Source organism: Leucopleurus acutus, assembly GCF_964270905.1.
Source record: "Leucopleurus acutus genome assembly, chromosome: X".
In the NCBI taxonomy this organism is placed as follows: domain Eukaryota; kingdom Metazoa; phylum Chordata; class Mammalia; order Artiodactyla; family Delphinidae; genus Leucopleurus; species Leucopleurus acutus.
Genome location: NC_139148.1, coordinates 793,091 through 813,059, shown reverse-complemented (window position 1 = coordinate 813,059; position 19,969 = coordinate 793,091).

The following is a 19,969-nucleotide window of genomic DNA, read 5'->3' as shown; positions in this document are numbered from 1 at the left end:
GCTCTCCTAGACCCTCCCCCGGGGGTCCACCTTCTGCACCTTCTGGGCCCCAGCGGCAGGGTCTCCCGACGGACCCCACCCATCCCCCCCCCCACCTGAGTCACTCATGCAAATGCCCTTGGCGCCTGGAGGCCGACCTGGGGCTGCCACCCAAGCAGAGCCTGGGACCCTCAGCTGCCTCGGGGGCCACACCCTCAGCAGGGCCTCAGGCTCTCTGTGCCAGTCAGGGTCGCCCAAAGACCTGACCGCCACTCCCCGCCATCCCACCTGGAGCGTCTTGGCTGGGATTGGGGGGGACCCAGGACGCACCCTACCTCCTTCAGGGCCTGTCCAGCAGCCCCATCATGAGACCCAACCCGGACTCCATCCATCTGGGGTCTCACCTGCTCCCCCATCCAGGTCTGGGGCTCCCACAAGATTCCCCAGGACTGACCTGGTCCCCCAAAAGTGCCAACTTTCACACAGATTTGACACCAGAAGCCGACACCCAGGGTCCTTCTTGCCAAACTGGGTGGAGGGAAGCCCGAGAGACCCCTTTCCAGGACAAGGCAACGGGTCAGATCCGGAACTGCCCATCACGGGGAGGCGTCCCGGGACAGATGCCAAACCATCTATCTGTGGTACAGGGATGAGGGTGAGGAGGGCCACGCGTCGGGCACAAAGCTTCAGGGGAGGTGCCTCCCAGCCGGGCCTCACGATCCAGAGCAGTAAACGCCGCGCTCACAAAAGGCCCAGGCGCGGATCCATGGGGAGAAGAATCGCGGATGAGCACGACCTCGGGCTCCTCTTTGATCGATGAAGATGGGCCCCCATGGGCGTCGAGGCAGGGCTGGGTGTCTGTTCCTGGCGTCTGCTCAGGTGAGCCGAGCCCCACAGGTACCCACGGCTCCAGCCTCACGACACTGAGCCCACCCACAGGCATCTCTCCTCGCTCGGAGAAGCTCACGTCCTTTAAACACCCACATTGCATGGGGGTCATCGACGTAGCCTGCTGCCCCCAGATCGCAAAGGGAAGAGGCGTCCCTGGGCAGAGTCAAGCCCCCAGAGGCCGGGGATGGGGCCGGGCTCAGCAGGGTCGGGGCGAGGGAAGGGGCCTTGGGGCTCTGCACCCCGGCAGCTTGCCTGCCTGCGTCTGGGGGCAAGTGTGAGCCTGCAGGAGTCGGGGGCACTGTGATTAGGCAGAAGCCTCTCGTCCGAGGAGAGCCACCCCGAACCGTTCATCCATTCGGCCAACGCACAGGACCCGGCGCAAGACACAGAGGTGGTCAAGACCCCCGGGCATCCAGCCTAGTACAGGGTGGCACGGCGGTCGGATCCCGTAACCGGGGTCCGTGACACACTCGGCATCCTCCTTGGGCATAAAGGCTTTGAATCCGTTGTGTGTTGCCCCGGACGACACATCTCAGCGGCCACGAGCCATGTTCAAATCCTGGGGGTCCCGCCCCCACCCCCGGGGCTGGCGGTCAGTACTGAGTCTCCAGGGACAGCAGTCGAGGCCGCTGCCTGCCTCCTGCCCCCAAGCCCGGCCCCGGGGTCTTACCTGGGATGCAGAGCCCGGTCTGGCCGGAGAGAGGCCACCTCTCCTGGTGCTGGTCTAGCTAGCCTGGGGGTGGGCCCCAAGCTCTCCTGGCTTCTCAGCTGTGCTGCAGGCAGCCTCCCGAAAGAGAAAGAACCTTGTTTCTTCTCTCATCAGTGTTTTTATAGCCTCCGGGGTCAGCCCCACCCCTAAAAACTAAGCCCGGGTGAGCCGGGGAGGCGGGGAGAATGCGTTGAGGGTGTGACCAGGTCCAGGAGCGCTCTGCACCCCTCAGCTCAGAATTACGGTCTGGGGTCAGGAACAGGACTGCAGCTCTGTGCTCTCCTGGAAGGAACACCCTTGCTTTCAAAGTCTGCTTTTCCCGTTCTCACTTCTGTTTGCAGGTTCCTCTTTGTCACAATCCTAGTGGCTTCCCGCCATTCACCCGGCTTGGGCAGTTTCCTGGAGCCGTGTTGTGGGTAAAGCCGGTCAGCGTGAATGACCGGGGCCCTGGCCCCTTCCTTCGAGGTCTCATTGGAGTGACCGCTCGTGCCCAAGGGGACAGGGAGGTGACCCCGGGCCCCCGATGCGCTGGCTGCACGCGACTCACGCAGCTCTCAGCCTGGCCCCTACCAACCTGCTCCCAGGTGACCTTCCCTCACCCGGGCCCTCCTGGGCATCCCTTGCCTTCGCCCTACACCTGTCATCTGCCTGTCGCCGCTCCCAAGCTCCAGCCCCACGTGTCCGTCCCTCCACCCTCTCCCTTGAGGCAGGTCCTCTTGTCTCCTCCAGTGTTTCCTGTCTACTCCACAGCCCCAGTGCACATCCACCTGGACTCTCAGAGCGCAGTTTATTTAGAAACAGGGCTGTCACAGGTGTAGTGGATTAAGGTAACACAGACTCCACCTGGAACAGGCTGGTCCCTATGTCCCATGGGACTGCTGTCCTTATGAGAAGGTGGCCCCCGGGAGACAGGGACACAGGGAGGACACAGCCACATAAGGACAGAGGTGGGAGCCGCCTGGTGCCCCCAGAAGCTGGAAGAGCCGGGAAGGACCCTCCCCTGGAGCCTCTGGAGGGAGCGCAGCCCCGGGACACGTTGAGCTCAGACGTCTGGTCCCCGGGGCTGGGGGAGGATGCAGGCCTGTGGATTTAAGCCGAGCAGCCTGGGGTCCTTTGTGACGGCCGCCCACTTCCCGCAGAGCACGAGTCTTGGTGGCTGACCAGCGCCTCTGAGAGACAAAAGCCGCGTCTCCCCAAGGGAAGGACCAGACGCCCATCCCCTCATCCCTGTTCAGGGCTGGTGAGCATCTTGCTAAGAACTGAGGCGATTGTGAAATGCACGCTAGGCAGTGCCCACTCTTGGTGGACACCTCATGTCTGCCCAGGGTCCGTCTTCGTCTGGGACTGAAGCACAGTGATGCCGGGGCAGGGGGTGTCTAGGCAGATGCAGTGCGGGGCAGGGGTGGGCACAGATGACAAAGCTGAGGAATGACAGTCCAGAGTGGACTTCACCCACGGGGCTGAGCCCAGGCTGGACCCCTTTCCTGGCAGTGCGCCCCCAGATGCTGAGGGGTGACGTTCAGATGTGGGTTCTGACTCCTGGGTCTGGGGCGGATGCCCCACGACCCTTCTTTCTTTTCTTTCTCTTTCTCTCCCTCTCTCCCTCCCTCCTCTCCTTCCTGCCCTTTTAGTTTTCCCCGAAAAGCCCAAAACCCCAGTAGAAAAGGAAGACACAACAGAAAAGCACCGCGGGGCCTCCAGGCCACAGGACAGGTGCTCATTAGCTCAGCAGATCCAAAAAAGCTGAGCCCTGACTGTCCGTGGGGATACTCAGCCCCAAGGCAGCCCAAACGTGCGGGCACGGCACAGACCCCGGGAACCTTGCCAACCGGAGGCCCTGGGCGTGCGTACGTGGGGTGACAAGAGGACAAACAGGGGCCACTGGTGTCAAGTCTGTTCCATGAAGGCCACACCCCCAAATCCGCCCACAGCCCCGCCAGTGTCGCTATAACCCCGGGGAAGACTTGAGGTTTAGTGTTTGGGGGGGGGGTCTCCGGATGGGGGGTGGGACCAGGTGAGGCAGAGGATGGTGGCGCTACCCAGAGGAGGCGACAGAGGCCCAGGGGCGCATGCGTGCTGAGCCGTCTCCCTCCATGGGACCGCAGACCCCTCGGCCGCCCACTCCGGGGCCCCCGGCTCCGTCCCCATCAGCGGTTTAGTGCCGTCAGACAAGCAATGACTAATTTCAGAAAAGCCCCCACACACCCGGGGGCTGGCGGCGTGGGGAGCGTGCGTTGTGTGCCTGGAATCCAGCCCTCCATGTGGGGAAGGAGCTACGGGGAACAGAAATGGGGAACTGGGAAAGGGGGTTGGCGAGGCCAGGGCACGGAGCAGCTGGGCCGGGAGAGACCAGAATAGCAGCCGGTCCAGCCAGCGCCTAGCACCTGCCACGCGGCCCGGGGGCATGGCCGGCTCGGCGAGGAGGGCGGGGTCGGCAGCGCCTCCGCCCCAGGAAACCCGTGGCCCCGTGGACGGCAGACGACAGCCCACCCGGGGCTCCCGGCTGCCGGGGGACTCCTAGGGACCTGCCGAGGGGCGGGACGCCCCCCGCGGGATGCAGTGGATCAGTTCCCCGGGGGCTGCCTCCCTGTGGCCACGGTCACCGCCCAGCAACGCAGCCCCTAAACCCCCTTCCCACGCGGCCTCCGGCTGGGCCCGCGTACCCAGAACGCAGGCCACGGCACAGAGCTTCGACCGGCCCGTGGACATAAAAGTGATGGGCTCCCACCCTTATCATCCAGGCGCCCGGGCTTCCCATCCTCCCAACAACGTTTATGAGACAGGGTTTGGCCATGAGATGACGCTTTTTGGCTACATGTCCTTCAAACACCACAGTAAAATGCTAACAATACTAGTGACTGTGATTCTATGATGAAATAGTTGCAGGACCACCTTAAATCAAAGTAGGCTCACATATTTAAGAGAATATATTTACACAGTGCTATATATAGGATGGATAACCAACAAGGACCTACCGTGTAGCACAGGGAACTCCATTCAATATCTTGTAATAGGAAACGAATCTGGAAAAGAATATATATGTGTAACTGAATCACTTTGCTGCACACCTGAAACTAACACAACACTGGTAATCAACTATACTCCAATATAAAATAAAAAGTTTAAAAGTAAATAATAGGGACTTCCCTGGTGGCACAGTGGTTGAGAATCCGCCTGCCAATGCAGGGGACATGGGTTCGAGCCCTGGTCCAGGAAGATCCCACATGCCGTGGAGCAACTAAGCCCGTGTGCCACAACTGCTGAGCCTGCGCACTAGAGCCCTTGAGCCACAACTACTGAAGCCCACACGCCTAGAGCCCGAGCTCTGCGACAAGAGAAGCCACCGCAATGAGAAGCCCGCGCACCGCAAAGAAGAGCAGCCCCCACTCGCCGCAACTAGAGAAAGCCCGCGCGCAGCAATGAAGACCCAATGCAGCCAAAACTAAATAAATAAATTTTTTAAAAGTAAATAACAACTAAATAAAAGACTACATGTATATAGTATATTATAATCATACAGGTACATTAATGTATGACTTACATGGTGTACATTAATTAATGTTTGTATCAATGTTACATAGCGTTCATGTCTATTAATTAACCTTGGTGTATAAGTACATTCGTATACATTAAATATTAAATGTGTGTTTATTTATTTAAGGGAAAACGTTCCGTCTGTCTGTCGCTACAGACACACGCGTGTTTCCGGCGGGGTTCAGCCTGTCTCCCTGGGGCCTGCGTCTCACACACCCTGTTGTGTCCAGCGGGTCCATCCTGAGGGCAGAACCTGACCTTCCTGGGGCCACCATCCCCAGCCCCTGGGGGGCCCCGGACCCACTTCAAATCTACTCTGGTTTAGACGCCAACACCCACTCCTGCTCTGAAGCGTTTCAGGAACCTCTCTCTCACGGGGAGACTTGTATCTAGTCTTCCGTCCAGAAAAACGTGCAGAGAGAAATTCTTGTCTCCAGGGAGTCCCCCCTCCCCCCCCGTCCCCCTCCCCCCCCACCCCGCGCTCTGCCTCTAAACCGGAAGTCCCTCGATTTTGCACGACCTTCGGGGAAGCCAGGGCGGGGAGTGGCGGGGGGGGGGGGGGGGGGGGGGGAGCGGGGGGTGTGTCTCAGGCAGGAGGCGCCAAACCGCAGCTCATGACCTGGGGCGGGGGCCCACCCCGCCCCCCTGAGCTGCGCTGCACCTCCCTCGCTGGCCGATGCCGAGCTTTGCAAAGCTGCAGACGGGCGTGGTGGGGTGCACGTCGGGACCTGCAGTCCTGCCGGTCTGAGAGCCCAGGGCAAGAGCGAGAAGTGAACACCACAGGCTGAGGGGACTTCCCTGGCCGTCCAGTGGCTAAGACTCCGCGCTCTCCATGCAGGGGGCCCGGGTTCGATCCCTGTTCAAGGAACTAAGATCCCACACGCGTGCCGCAACTAAGACCCGACGCAGCCAAATAAATAAATAAATATTTTCTTAAAAAAGAAAGAAAAATAAAGAAATTCGCAGGCTGAGGCACAGGGTACCCCGTGCGCTCTGAGGTCCCCAGAGACCCTCCAGGGCCACTTCCCGGCACAAGGCTGGGCCGTGCCCTCGGGGTCAGGCCGGGCTGGTCTCCGGGATTCTCCCGAGGGGAGGGGCTGCTCTCATGACCTTTCCCAACAAAAGCACTTCCGCCGTGGTGGCGGAGCGTCTTCCTGGAGGAGGGGACATGCCTTGCTGTAAGATTCCTGGCCTGGCGCTCCGGACACGGACACGGACACGGCGCGGGTGAGCTGTACCCTCTGCGTTCTCGGGGAACCTGCAGACCTGTCCTCCCAGCTGCTGCTTCTGGGGGCCCCGGCACTTAGGGACCACCAGCGCCCTGTCCGCTGGGGGTGGTAATCTTTGCTGCACTTTTTAATAACTCTCCAAATTCACATCCCTTAGAGCCTCAGAACGGGACCTTAGTAGGAAACAGGGCCTTTGCAGATGGGATAAAGTCAAAGATCTGAGCTGAGGTCCTCCTGGAGGAGGGTGGCCCTACATCCAATGACAGGGTCCTTCTAAGACACAGAAGGCGAGAGACCCAGACACAGAGGAGAAGCCCCGTGAAGACAGAGGCAGAGACGGGAGGGACGCGGCCACGAGCCCAGGGACGCCCGGAGCCCCCAGGAGCTGGAAGAGGCGGGAAGGACCCTCCCCTGGAGCCTCTGGAGGGAGCGCGGCCCTGGGACACCTTGACCTCAGGCTTCTGGTCTCCAGGACTGGGGTGACGATGGATGCCTGTGGTTTTCGGCCCTCAGTGTGTGGTTGTTAGAGCCGCCCTGGACTCTGCTGTAAGAAATAACACTCTTTTTCTCTCACCGTGCACCCCTACCCCCTCCCTCTGGCCTCCTGAAACCTGCCCGGGTCCCCGGCCCCATGCCAGGGAAGCTTACCCTTCCCATAGGGTGCCTGTCCCACCGGTGCACAGGGCCGCTCTGGAACCTGCCGGTGGCCAGCCCAGGCTTGGGCTGACTTGCCAGGTTCTGATTTTTATCGTAAACCCTTCCGTGTACATAAGAGTGTGCCGGGGCCAAGCCCCTCCGTAGCCGGAGCTCATGCTCCCACGAGAAGCCCGTCTTTCCAGGCCCAGGTTGTCTCAGGTGGCGTCGTGGCCAGAGGCTCTCTGGGGTGATGACACAGGGTATCTCGGGGTCACGGGTTCCTCGGCCACAGCGATAGCGAGTGTTTCTTCCACTTAGACCTCATCTTTTCTATTTTCTCTGAAGCACCGCACGTCTTTTGAAAGAGACGCCTTCTTAGCTCTGGTCCAACCCCAAACATGGAAGTTTCTAAATGAAATCTTCCTCATCAGTGGCCGCAGCCTTTCGTGAAACGCCCGTTTCTTCGTAGTGTTGTCTTCGGTTGGGCTCAGGGCGTCCCAGGAAATCGGAGCGGGCGTCTCCCTCTGTGTCTCGGGCGCGACTCTGCTGTTTGCTTCCCTGGCCGACAGCCTGAGTGAGCCCCGCCTGGGAGATGGGTCTCTTCTGGGTGTGGACAGAACCCAACCTGCATGTTTAATGTGGGGTTGTAGAGACACGCCACCGAAGAGAACTGTCCTCAGCTGGGCGTTTTCCATCCTCGTCCTGTCCTGTCTGTACTCCCTTTGTCCTTCTTCCCCCCCCCCGTGGCTGGAAGATAGGTGTCTTTGTTGTTCATATCGAGTTTTGGGGATGCCCCATGTTGGCCACCTTGGGGGGAAGTTTGTGATTATTTTCCTCAATGCCTTCGCTCATTCTTTCTTTCTTTTTTTTTAATAAATTTATTTATTTATTTTTGTCTGCGTTGGGTCTTCGTTGCTGCGAGTGGGCTTTCTCTAGTTGCGGCGAGCGGGGGCTACTCTTCGTTGCAGTGCGCGGGCTTCTCACTGCGGTGGCTTCTCTTGTTGCGGAGCACGGGCTCTAGGCGCACGGGCTTCAGTAGTTGTGGCTCACAGGCTCTAGGCGCGCGGGCTTCAGTAGTTGCGGTGCATGGGCTTCTCACTGTGGTGGCTTCTCTTGTTGCGGAGCACGGGCTCTAGGCGCGCGGGCTTCAGTAGTTGCGGTGCACGGGCTTAGCTGCTCCGCCACATGTGGGATCTTCCCGGACCAGGGCTTGAACCCGTGTCCCCTTCATTGGCAGGCAGATTCTTAACCACTGTGCCACCAGGGAAGTCCTGTCACTTTTTAATTTTACTAAAAATACACCACGAATATCTTTCCTTAGGCGCAGAAATGAATCTACGTCTCCTTACAGTTTCTGCACAGCCCACACCACTGCATTCATACAAGTCCGTGAATAAACATCCGGGCGATTTTTCGTTTTCTTTACTTATCATGAACGGTTTTCCCTGAAAGGGAGAGAGGTCACACCCGGACAGGGGAGGGTCAGGGCGGAGCACGGATGCCAGCTCCGAAGTCCGCACGTGGTAGTGTGACAGCAAGGATGGAGCCGTCTGTCCTAAGTCGGAGGCTGTCTGTCTGTCTGCCCCCCAAGAGACGGCGAAAACCCATCCCTCCACCTGGATTGCAGGCATCTCGGAGATGAAGGTGCCCGTGATGTGTTCGTTCTTTTCTTTCTTAACAACGGCTTTACTGGCGTGTAACTCACAAGCTGCAGAATTCATGCTAAGCGCGCAGTCTGACGGCGTTTCGCACATTCCCAGTGCTGTGCAACCATCACCTCTGGTGCCAAAGCCACTCTCATCCCCCCAGACGGAGGCCCTGGGGGCCCTACACATTCCCAAGCCCCCCCGGACTCCCCAAGTCTCTCCAGATGTCCCCCAGGGCTGCATGCTATCGGAGAACCCCAAGACGCTCCATCAGTGATTCTGGTCCTTGTGTATGCAATGGTCCACAGACGTCCGCAGCGGACATGGGACGCCCCCACCTTCCTCCACACTCCCGCAGCCCCTTGGCTGGGTGGTCTCCTAGGGATGCCCGTGCCCCAGGCACTCCAGGTGGTCACCTGGCATTCAACACATGCTGCACAGGCGTGGCAAGCCAGCCGGCAAGGGGGACAGAGCCTGCATCTGCAGCCAGGGCTGATGCCACCGCCCTGAGTCGACCCCTCGGGCCAGACACCACCGCCTCGGGGCCTGGGAAGCTGAGAAACTGGGGCCGGGAAATAGGCGGGTTGCTCACCGCTGCCCCCGTGTGGTGGCTGTGACCATAGCCGGCCTCCATCGCCCGTGCCTGGACGGTCACCCAGCAGGTGGTTCCGAATTGTGACACCAGGGACAGCCCCTAACCGGTACTGAGCTCACAGTCGCTTTGCCCGGCGGCGTCCTCAGGACCCGTCTTCCAGACACGCGTGTGCTCCCTGCAGAGACCCCTGGCTTTGCCTCTTTCTTGAAAGCCTCTTCTTTTTAATCAATACACTAATTTATTCATTTTTTATTGGCGTATAATTGCCTTACCATGGTGTGTTAGTTTCTGCTGTACAATGAAGTGATTCAGCTCTATGTAAACCTATATCCCCTCCCTCTTGGACCTTCCTTCCATCCCCCTCCCCCATCCCACCCACCTAGGTCATCACAGAGCACCGGAGCTGAGCTCCCTGTGCTATGCCGCAGGTTCCCACTGGCTATCTGTTACCCACGGTAGCGTATTTATGTCAATCCTAATCTCTTTTTAAAGTTTATTCTTTGGAGCACAAAATAATGACTGCCTTTTGCGGGAAGCGTAAAGCCCGCAAGCACACGGGAAAGTCAAACTCCCCCCGACCCGGCCATCAGGAGAGAACCAGTGCGGACATTGGGCCACCTATGGGGCTCAGGCAGCAGATGAGCCATCCCTTTAGCAGCCGCCCCCTGCCCTCATTCCCCTCCCTCCGCCCTAAGCAACCTCAAATCTACTTTTTGAATCTGGGTTTCTGGCCGTTCTGCGTGCACGGGGTGACAGGCGTGGGCCCTTTTGTGTGTGGCCTCCGTCATGCTGTTCTCGAGGTTTTTTGGGGGGTGGGGGTGGGGGGGCGGGTGTTGCCTTTTACAGAGGAATTTCAGGCCCATGCTGGACAAAACCGCTGCCCTCACCACCAGCCTGATCAGGACCACAAGGAAGTTCTCTGGGAAACCTGATGGGACAGAGGCGCAGAGGGTCAGGAGTGACCGGGTGGTCAGGTTTGCACACATCGGCTGCCGACCCGGTATCAGACTATGGGGCGGGGGAAGCAGGGCTGAGCAGAGGAGGAGAGAACTTCCAGACACAGGGGCGTGAGGAACGTGGGAATCCTGGCAGTGAAGAATCGATTCTTCTGCGATCCTGTCCCACCCCACCCCACCCCTTTTCACTGTCCCCATATTTCCCACCCTGCTGCTCACAAGAGAGGACCCACCAATTACATTTCCACGAGGGCACAGCTAATACCACACAATGCCTTCCTTCTCAATGGATATTAACTTTCAATACTGCACCACATAACCAAAGGAATGAATGTGTAATTGTGAAATGTCAAGGATGAGAGAAAGGGGTGTGTGTGTGTGTGTTGCTTTCATTTTAATTGCAAATGAGGCTTTTCTGGGGGAACTCTGACTTGACTCGTGTAGCCTGGACCCCTTCTGCAAGCCATGAACCCACTGCCTATGGGGAAGGAGGCTCAGACATGGATTTGGTAGCTCCTCTCTGGGGAAGGGGTGGGGCAGCCTGTATGTCTTTTAGGCATTCAGCAGGTGCATACTTAGAGCTCATGCCCTGTTGGCTGCTAATGAATCCCGAGGGAACCCTGGAGGGAGGGACTGGGTGGATCCCAACCTTGTGGGTTTTCTGCTGGTCCTACAGGGCAGGCATGAGGCTGCATGAGGTGCCCTGTGGGTCTGTCAACCTTGAGCTTACGGGGCCAACCCTTGGCATTTCCTGCCAGGAGCCAAGCCAGCCGTGCTGACAGATGGCAACTGTCAGATTTTCAGGCAACTCACTTTGTGACACCCCTCCCGGCCCCCTGAAGGAGGGAGGCACTCTGGAGGTCAGAGCCCCCTCATGTGGGGAGAGAAGTGGGGACACCTTGGCTGACCCCACGAGGCTGACATCCCTGGGGTGGGGGGTGACCGGCAGCCGGAGCCTCAGAGACATCCCAGTGAGATCGAGGCAGGAGTGACCACAGCAGCTTGTGTTCCTGTGGTTGCAGCTGGGTGGGGCCCTCCCCATAGGGTTACCCCAGAAACATGGGAGGGCGCGTAGGGCCGCAGGACAGGCTGCAGGTTGTGTGTTTAATCAGAGAGCTTGCGGGACCCACCCTGGGGCCCCTCTGCTGGGAGGGGCCCTGCAGTTGGCTCAGTGGACCCCTGTAAAGATGTGTCCCCATCCTATGCCCTGAGAATGGGACCTTATTTGGAAAGAGAGTCTCTGCAGATGTGATGCAGTGAAGGATCTGTGATGAGGTCCTCCTGGATGAGGGTGGCCCTATATCCAATGACAGGGTCCTTCTAAGAGACAGAAGATTCCTTCCTACCAACCAACCTCTGTACTGTTACCATTCTATAGGAGAATGGTTTCCAGGAACACATAATCTTTTAACAGTTCAATTATTAATGTGCAAGTTTTTAATTTATAGAACAAACATTAAAATTGCACTTACAGTTACCTCCTCGCAAAATGGAGATTCAATGAGATAATGCATATACCTGAGTGTTTTGTAAGCTCTTAATGAAGGTGAAACTATTTGAAATAAAAGAGAAACTGACCGCCCCCCAAAAAGAAGGAGGGTCAAGCAGCAGGATTCAGAGGAAGGGCCCCTGCTTCCCTCCCCCCTGGCCAGGCATCGGTGGCCTCGGGTGTTCCCGGGAGACTCACCGAAGTGCTGCGTGGAGCTCCATTCACTCCAGATTTTATAGGACACGCGCGTCACACGCATGCGGACGGTGTGCTCTCCCATCACGGCAGAATCGGGCATTCGCTACTCATTTTTATCACCTCCTCTTTGGAAAACCTTTAAAAGAAAAGAGGATCTTGTGATGGACTTTGGTGACAAACGCCAGGCTGGGAACAGGGAGAAGGCAGAGCGTGTGCACATCGCAGGAGAGCATCCTGACAGCGGGCGGACACCTGGGACCCGCTTCCTCGGTCCATATTCCCCTCCCTCCCCGCAATGGCAGGGCCCTAAGGGGCTTTGCCGGCTTGCACCTGGGTCTCACAGCTGTCCGTCTGTGCCCATATCTTGGGCAGGGTCCCCATGCCCTTGGGAAGTGAGGTTGGGGTTATTCTGATTCTTTCTACACAGAGGACAGATCCTTCACTTCATCACATCTGCAAAGGCCCTGCTTCCAAATGAAGTCCCATTCTGTGGTTCTGGGTGGACATGACTTTTAGGGGGACGCTTTCAGGTCACTACACTGTGTACTGGGAAGGTGTCAGTAGCTCCATTGGGAAGAAGGACGTTGCTCTGTCCTCGGGGCGGGTGACAACCGGCTCCTTGAGCGGAGTCAGAGGCATTTGGGAAATCACAGCTTCACCATCGGAGGCAAAGCCCGGTGCCCCCTAAAGGGGCTCAGTGGGACCCGGGGCTGAGCTGTGCCGGCTGCCCGCTGAGGGCTCAACTTCGAGCATCCACGACCCAAGCAGGGAGGCTGCAGAGAAAGGAAGGGGTACTTACGGGGTCTCGCTTAGAGGGGCTGCCCTGTAGAGACAGAACAAAGGAAAGACGGTAAGTGGCTCTCCTCTCAGCCTGGTCTGCAAATGTGGGAACCCCCTCGCAACCCCAGGATGGGTATGAAATTATTTTAAGCAGAAGATATTTGGGATTCAACAGATGCAGGAAAAATAAGGCTTCTCGGAGTTTCTCGTATCAGACTGAAAGCAAAAACTTCTGGGAGTGAAGCATGCCATAAATTCCCTCGGGGACACTTCACTCCCAGGAAAGAGTTGGAACCATCATAAATTCTGTGTCCAGGGAAGTTTTATGGCCTTGAAGACAGTACCACTGTACTGGCATAAACAAACTTTCTCACAGACTTTCTTATGCACCATTTGTTCTCCTAGAAACCCATCTGTCTTTCCTAAAGATACCCATCTGTAGGAAATTCCCTGGTGGGCCAGTGCGCTTTCCCTGCCGTGGACCCGGGTTTGCAAGAAAGCCTTTTTTTTTTTTTTTTTCCCATTGAAGCCTCTTCTCCCTTCTTTCCTTTCCCCTATTCATTTAGGAAGAAAAGTTCCTAAGTTCAGCTATTTCAAAGTGAGTTCTTTTGTGCACTCCGTATGGATAGGAATCAATGTTGCCTTTTGTGACGGGGCCCCTGCTCTGAGGGGACTTGCTTTCCGAAGAAAGCAAATGTGGATGAAAACCCTAAAGGTAAGAGCTAACAGTACAAACCCCTCAGAATAAAAAAAAAGCGGAATCTTTACAACTTTGGGCGAGGCAAACCAGTTTGCTAGGTACTACAATGTCTTCTGTCTTTCAATGACAAAAGAAAGCAAGATAAGTGAACGTCTTCAAAAAGGAATGAGCAGGGCTTCCCTGCTGGCGCAGTGGTTGAGAGTCCGCCTGCCGATGCAGCGGACACGGGTTCGTGCCCCGGTCCGGGAAGATCCCACATGCCGCGGAGCGGCTGGGCCCGTGAGCCATGGCCGCTGAGCCTGCGCGTCCGGAGCCTGTGCTCCGCAACGGGAGAGGCCACAGCAGTGAGAGGCCCGCGTAGCGCAAAAAACAAAAAAAAAACAAAGATAAAGTTGCTAATTTCCTGACACTTTCAGACCAGAGGAGGATTTTAGAACCTAGAGCCACTAGCCAGATGAAGGAGATGGGTGTTTTCTTCCTGGATGTTTGGACATTTTAGACCAGTGCCCCCCCGGGGCCTTGAGGAAACGTTTCCGGACTGTGCGACAGCATTTAACGTGACGACCCCAGCGAGGCCTCATGTATAATTCACTGTACGTCTATTCGTCGTCAGTGACAAGATAAGAAAACAAAACCTCTTTGGGGGGTCACAGGAACTCTTGTCAAACCTGCACCTTCATCAGAGAGCTTGAACGACGTTCGTTATGGGGTACCATCTGCTATAGGTTTTAGACGCACTTGAACACACTGAATGTATGGTAAGATGATTTTGCAGGGTAGGGGATGTTTAGGGTGTTATGAAAATTTAACTTCGCCCACAGGTATGATATAGGATTCAAAAAGGCTCATGTTAGAAATTAAACCAGCAAAGTTGTAACCAAATTCCCAGGGAGGGAAGAGCCCATAAGACGGTATCACTGAGCTGAGAAATCATTCTTTCTTTTCAGCTAAAAGCTACTGACAGGGGCTTCCCTGGCGGTGCAGTGGTTAGGACTCTGTGCTTCCACTGCAGGGGGTGCAGTTTCCATCCCTGGTCGGGGAACTAAGATCCTGCAAGCCATGCGGTGCAGCCTCAATAAATAAATAAATAAAGCTGCTTTTTGGAATCACGCGGACGTTTTGATATCTAAGGGTAGGCATTCTATCAAAGCTCATATATATATAGAAACAAGCAGGGGGAAGGTTACGAAAAAGATCATAACGAGAGCTGCTAAGGATGCTGACGACCCAGCACCCTCACGCGCTGTTTGTGGGGATCTAAAATAGTGCAGCTGCCTTGGAGAACAGTCTGCCATTAACCTGCTCGAGGTGCCATAGCAAATACTATTAGTCGAGGGGTTTAAACCACAGACACTTATTTCCCACAGTTCTGGGGCTGAATGTCTAAGATCAGGGCACTGGCATGGCTGGGTTTCTGGAGAAAACCTTCTTCTTGTCCTTCGGACAGCCACCTTCTCACTGGGACCTCACGTGATGGAGAGAGGGGCTCTGGTGCATCTTCTTCTCTTTTAAGGACACTAATCTCATCATGGGGGCCCCACCCTCATGACCTCATCTAACCCTAATTAATCACCTCCCAAAAGCCTCACCTCCTAACACCATCCCATGGGGGGTCAGAGCTTCAGCATATAAATTTTGGGGAGGACACAGCAAAAAACAGGCAGTTCTTAGACCTTATAAAGTCAGACATACAGTTCCTACGCGGCTCGGGAATTTCACTCTCAGGTATTTACCCCAAATAAAGGAAGAATCCCTTCCACAGAAAGACTTGTACCCAAATGTCATACAGCGGCTTGATTTTATTGTCACCCCAAACTGGGAATGACCAAAACGCCCAACAATGGGAAAATGCACCTAGCAACTGTGATATAGACGTGCGCTGGGTTGGAGTGAGATTCATCCATGAAAAGCACCGAGCTACCCGTACACCCAAGGACGTGGACCAATCTCAGAACACGCTGAGCTAAAAGAAAGCCAGACAACAGGATTCATACCGTGGGCTTCCCTCTCTAGGAAACTCGGGAGATGGTGCGTCTCATCTGCAGGGGCTGGGGTGTCCCCTGGCTGAGGGAGGGACAGGGAGTCCAGAGGGAAGCATTCCACATCGTGCTTGTGACACGGGTTTGTCCACTTGCTAAACCGCACGAGGCTGCACTAGGATGTTCAAATCATCCCTCCATCCGGCAGATTTTCCAGAAGACCTTAGAGTTGTTAGCTAGGAGATGTTGAATTAGGAGAGATGTGACTGCCCCCTCCTCACTCACCACACCCCTCCCAGGATTAGAGAAGGAGATCCCAGCCCTGGTAGATGTTTGTGCCGCCCTCAGCAATGGGGTCCCCGGCTGCCCTGAACTTTTAGGACCGCACAGGGTGATGCGGGGTGGGAAAGACCCGGTGCGCAGTGTCACCACGCAGAGTACTAACCCCACGGGCTGGCTGGTCCCAGGGACCCTGAGGGCTGCATCGCCCTGAAAGCTCAGGGATGGAACACCTTGAGGGCACCCTGGGGAGAGACAGGCCCTGCGCCTGCAGGATGGCGTGTGGGTCAGTGAGTGAGTCAACGAGTCCACGTCCCGTTTCCCCCTCTGACCTGGCCGCCCACGATGGACCGGGGTCCCTGGCGTGGACCCCAGAGGCAGCAGGCTTCACCCACGGCCGGGGTTTGTCCCCTGTGTCTCAATGAGAGGGGGGGCCTCCCCGGGACCCTCAGGTCCTGCAGGTCAGCCACTGCCCGCTGGGGACTCCACTGAGAAAGACAGAGACAGAGAGACACGGCCGGAAATAGTGCAAGTTGGCGGTGACTCAGTTTGTACTGCAGTCTGTCCGCAAATGACATTTCCTGAACTGTCACTATTCTGTGTTCCTTCCGTGTTTCATCACCTAAAAGAGAGAGTCTGCTGAGACACGGTTTTCCTTCCAGAGACCCTGATACGCTTTGCAGATATTCGCCTTTTATTTTCCTGCTGTTCCCCTAGCCTCTCCCCCCTGGCCCTTTAATATTATTATCATCCTCGTTACTCACGGACAATCTTTTCAGCAGGTTTCGCTTTTCGGAGACGCTCAGCGGAAGGCACGGAGTTCCCATGGACCCCTCTCCGACCCTCTCCCGGTTTCCCCTGTTACCCTCCTATTATGGAATATCCTGCGTTGGGTGGTGCATCTGTTACCATGGATACGTTGATACTGATAACATTGTTCTTAGCCGGGATGTCCTGTAGCCACACAGAACCGGTTCCCTGTCGGAACCAGGGCTTCCAAAGCCCCAGAACCCACTTTTCTATTTCTTTTTTTCCGCATAGGAAACAGAGAAGTGGCAGCTGCCATGGGGAGAGGATTGGGCTCCAGACTCTACCCTCATCCCCGCTTTCCTTGCCCTCCTTCCGCACCCCCAACCCATCTATGAATTTCTTTTTCTGTTTCAGCAAGACGTGGGACCCTTTATTAGTGAACTCAGCCGTGGTCCTTCCTTAGGGGGTTTTACGACCATCCGGTGTTTTGTGGTTTGTGAGCAGGGACTGTGCTGGTGACAGAGGAGCATCCGTTTGTCTGATCTGGGTGGCCGGGCTGGACTTGAGGATTTGAGCTGGCGGGGTGGGGAAGGGGCTTCTGGGTTTGCTCGCTGAGTCCAGGTGGGTGGTCACGGGTCCCTGGTCCTGGACACCCTCCCCCCATGTGAGATGCCCCCGCAGGTCTTGTCTTGTAGGGCTGGACCCCTGTGTCCCTGTGGGGGGGGTGATGCCTGGTCCCGGAGACTACTGGGCCCCTCCTCCTGTGGGTGGCCTTCCCGCAGCACCCCAGCTTCTCCATCCCAGGGAGGCCTCAGCCCCCAGAGCACTGGGGTCCCCGGGGCAGCCCTGAGGAGGAATCAGTGTGCTGGGGTGAGGCAGGAAAGTGCATCCTCAGGGCTCTGAGAAAGTCAGGAAAATCCTGGCTTTATTCCGGGCTCTTCCCTCCCCACCCCATACTAGCCCCTCCAGACCCAGTACAGACAAAAGTCTCAGCACAAGCCCCTCCCGTTCCACCCCTCCCCTCCCCAAGCCTCAGGGCTCTGTTCAGGGACTTTGTGGGCCTCCCTGTGGAGGGAGGAAGCAAGCACTGTCTTCAATCCCGTTTCACAGATGCGGCCCAGAGAGGGCAAGCAGGCTGCCCAAAGTCACACAGCCTTGACGGCATATCCCCTGTGCGCACTGTTGGGACTGTTGCCTGGAGTTCCGAGTTGGCACTCAGCGAAACAAAGAAAGCATTGCTCTCTGAGCAGGTACGGCAAACACCCAAAGACCCTGCAGGGCGGGTATGGCCCAGTCACTCAGTGCCTGTGGGGATGTGCAGAGGGGTCCCCAGAACGGGGCGGAGGTCATTTATGACATTGGGGGATCCAGGTAGTGCGATGCCGTAGTGAGCAGATTCTCAGCCTCACACTGCTGGGGAAACATAATGAACCCCAAGCCTCCTGCGAACCCAGGAAACTTTCCCACAATGACTGGAGGGGAAGAACACAGTTTTATCACTGAAGGAGCCCAGAACCAGGAAGGGACGCCCATCACAGGCTGAGACCTGGCAGGGACCAGAAAAGTCCCACCTGCTCGCACAGCCCGGAGGGGACGACCAACCCCAGCCTCGTGGTCGGGATAAACGATCACTCTTTCCTGAAGCAACAGGCCTTGACTGCCCCGTGGGCCGTGCAGCGTTTGTCCTAAACCCCCTGGCTTATAGGGGCCCCATCTACGTTAACCAGTTGCCTCTCTCCGGAGAAAGAAAACACACGTCTCCCAGCTTTAGTGCCAGGAGGTACGCGTGCAACTTGGAGCGAGGTCGTACTTGCCCTGATGTCACAGAAGAGAGAGTTTAAATCATCTTTCTTGGCCTCCCACCTTCTGAGACGGCCCACACTCTATCTGTGGTGTGTGTTTCTCTCTAAATAAAGAAAAACAAATATCATATAATATCACTTCCATGTTGAATTTAGAAAAATGGTATAGATGGACTTATTTGCAGAGTAAAAAGAGAGTCACGAGATGTAGAGAACAAACGTATGGTTACCAAGGGGGGGTGGGGGGGTGGGATGAACTGGGCGACTGGGACGTACATCTATACACACTACTGTGTATAAAATAGGTAACTAAGGAGAACCTGCCGTATAGCACAGGGAACTCCACTCAGTGCTCTGCGGTGACCCGAACGGGAAGGACATCCAAAAAGGAGGGGACAGGTGTATATGTATAACTGATACACCTAGCTGTACAGCAGAAACTCACACAACAATGTAAAGCAGTAAAAATTAATTTTAAAAATAAATAAAATTATTTTCCTTAATTTTAATTTGTGTCTGTCCTTACAAATCTCATTTACCTGACCTTCACCTCAGAGAGGGCATGCACTGGGGTTACTGGCCAAAAGCGGCCTGTGTTTGGAGGGCCTGTGAGCTAAGAATAAATTGATACATTTTTAAAGGGTTGTTAAAAAAAAAAAAAGAGAGAGAGACCGGATCTGGTTGACAGATGCGCGTGGCCTGCGGAGCCTGAAATGTCTGGTTTTCACAGGAGCGAACGTTTGCGGACGCTTAGGGAAAGTGGATGGAGGTAGGGCTGTGGGTGCAGGTTGGGGGCACTTTGGGGCAGGGCTGGGGGTTAGGGGTGCACACAGTCGGGAAGGAGCCTCTTTAGAGGGGCGTGTGGGCAGAACTGTGTTCCTTCCAAAGCGGTAAGTCCACCTCTGGACCCCCCAGAACCTCAGAAAGTGACTTAATTTGGAAACAGGGACTCTGCAGAGGTGATGAAGGGAAGGGTCTGAGATGAGGTCCTCCTGGATGAGGGTGGTCCTACATCCAATGACAGGGTCCTTCTAAGACACAGAAGAGGAGGGACCCAGACACAGAGAAGCCACGTGCAGACAGGGGCAGAGACGGGAGGGAGGCGGCCACAAGCCCAGGGACACCTGGAGCCCCCAGAAGCTGGAAGAGGCAGGAAGCACCCTCCCCTGGAGCCTCTGGAGGGGGCGTGGCCCTGGAACACCTTGACCTCAGACGTCTGGTCCCCAGGATGGGGGAGGACGGATGCCTGTGGTGTTTAGCCCCCCGGTCTGCGTCATTTGCTGCTGCCGCCCCAGGACACCGTCCATGCTTCCCCCCAACCCCGGCCCTCCCGCCTGTACATCCAGACCCAGATTCTCCTCCAAAGGTCCCCATTTTCCCCCACCCAGCCATCACTGCCCCTGCTCCCTGGTCCCTGGCAGTGTGGAGACCCCTCGCCCTGCCCGGAATCCCCTCTCCGGCCTCCACGAGAGCCAGCACTTGCTGAGCTTTAGTTTTTCCCGGAAGAACCCTTTCCCCCCAGCACGGGGCTGAGAGCTCACCCTCAACTACGAGGTGTTTCCGAGTCCTCTGCCCCCGGATCACGTCACTCACACGCCGTCCGCGTCCTTCCCTGCTGTCCAATGGTCGGCTGCCTCAGCAGGAGGAGAGCTCCGTTGGGGCGGGACTTTTCTTCTGTCTCCGCCTTCCAGTGCCCCTTGGTACCCCGTGATCCTAGGACAGAGCCCGGTGCGTGAATCTGTGCCCGGTCAGTCTCTGCTGACCTAGTGCCTCAACTCTCTATTTAAGGAGGCAACTTAGGCAACTACACAGCTGCC